Genomic DNA, 2,102 nt, shown 5'->3' with positions numbered 1-2,102 from the left:
TCAAGTGCACCTCAAAGTAATATTGAATGAAGTTTAGCATCTGATCAATGGATCATATTTTCAATTCATTCAATTAGCTAATCTTGTTCAATTTTCTAAGCTATTCATATTGATTATGTTATTCATCTTAATTCTGCAAGGGATGCATATAATGCATTTATTTTGGCTAAAATGTAATGTGAAGTCATACTTTGGGCTCTGCATATAACTACAAGGATGAAACAGTCTGATGGCAATCACTGATAGGCTGCTTAAATTACTAACACCTCGTTTATGTTTTCTGAGAAAGTATGTTAGGAATAAAAACCTCACACTATTCCAACTAAAGGAGGTACACAAATGAAAGCTACTTGTAAGATGGCACTTCAATGTCATTTTTATAAAGGTCGTCCTTCAAGTGAAACCATTACACTGCCTCTTAATTTCTCTCTAAGCATTGAACAATCTTTAATATCATCCAAGCTATTTGCTTGCCACTCATGTTTAATTCCTCTAAATTTCTTTTTAATGGCATCTTTAGAACTAGCATAAATCATATTGCTTTTTTAAAGGTCCACATTCAAGAGCTCAGAATATAAAAAATTAGGCTTTCTTTCACAGACTATTTTGCCTTATATGTAGCATCATTCAAAACATATCGGCAATCATTCAGAGGTAGCAACTTTACAAAGGTTATTTAAGGGTTCTCTATAGTATCACTAATCTCACCCATCAAGATATGCTTTGCTTCCTCTCAATTATCTGTATTTTTCATCACTTAAACAGAAGAAAACTGTTTCCCTTTTTATCCCCTGTTGAGTAGATTTCTTCATTTTCATGTCATTAACATGTTTTCATGTCATTCACAGTTATTCCAGAAGCCATCATTCCTGAAGTGGTAAAGACTATGGCAGCAGATCCTCTTTAGTAGCACTAAGGAAAGCCATCATTTTTTATGAATTTTAAAACATTACTCTGAGAAAGGTCCGTCCAATTTATCAAACTACAAATGGATCCATAACAAAATGGTTATGAATCCTTGATTTAGAGCAAGAAAATCAAAATTGATATACTTCAGTTCCTCCAGCAATATGTCTATTCATTTTCATTGGATGAGGAATTTACATTTAGAAAACCAACTGATAAGTTAATTACTGATAAGTTGTTCCATAGTCTGGAAACCATATGATTTTTATTATACTTTATTTTTTATTTTATTTATATATATTATATACTATGTAAATATATAACATATTTATTTTATTATTTGTTTATTATTTATGGTATATTATGTTTATTATATTTATTTCATTACACTTTTGCTCTCTTCTTCCATTATGATACCATCTCTGCTGAAAGCAAAGAGAGATATAAAAACTGATTATCACTTGTTTCATGGCTTTCATGGCCAAACTCAAACACCATATGATCATCTTGGTAACCCTCAGAAAGTAAGCAGATTCTGTGTTGGGATCATAATTAAAGCCCTTCTCTGATACAATTTGTGTAGTTCTTGTGAATCCAAGGTCACCACCTTATCATGATGAGACATCAAAATCCTCAAAATATCCAACTTGACTATACTGTATCATACTACAGTGTGTGTGTGTGTGTGTGTGTGTGTGTGTGTGTGTGTAAAATGATTATTTTATTGTAGAATAACCAGTACCAGACTTTGGATAAAGCCTTTTCAGCAACAGAGAGAAATATGGTACTCCAAATTACTAGTTATCTTCAAAATGCTAAGTATAATACTGACTGCTATATCTCATTTTTCTTATTAGATTTCCTCAGATGTCTAAAGTAACAATTCAATCTCTGCCCAAGATATTTCTCTTAACACTTGAAAATTTTAATAGAATATCTCACCTGGGAGCTTGCTGTTCTTTGAATCTCTAATATATATAGTATTTTAAAAGTTAGTCCAATAAGCACAACATGACTTGTACTTCTAAAGGGCTTATCTATGTTGGGTGAAGACATCTTAGAGAAGTCTGAACTATCATTGCTTCCTCTTCAGAATTCCCAACTAGTTCACCAAGAATATTAACCAATTCTTACTTTTCAATAATAATATAGTTTTATTATACTATCAACAAGTAGGAGGGAGGAGGAGGGAAGGA

General features: G+C 31.7%; 1 pseudogene; it reads right to left on the bottom strand.

Moving 5' to 3' along the window:
• Positions 1 to 377: 377 nt before the first annotated feature.
• LOC100925868 lies at positions 378 to 864 on the bottom strand (annotated as a pseudogene).
• Between the last annotated feature and the right edge of the window lie 1,238 nt (positions 865 to 2,102).

This window comes from Sarcophilus harrisii, chromosome 3 (genome assembly GCF_902635505.1).
Source record: "Sarcophilus harrisii chromosome 3, mSarHar1.11, whole genome shotgun sequence".
Lineage (NCBI taxonomy): Eukaryota > Metazoa > Chordata > Mammalia > Dasyuromorphia > Dasyuridae > Sarcophilus > Sarcophilus harrisii.
Note: the sequence above shows the minus strand (reverse complement) of the source record. Positions and strands in the feature narration are given on the sequence as shown.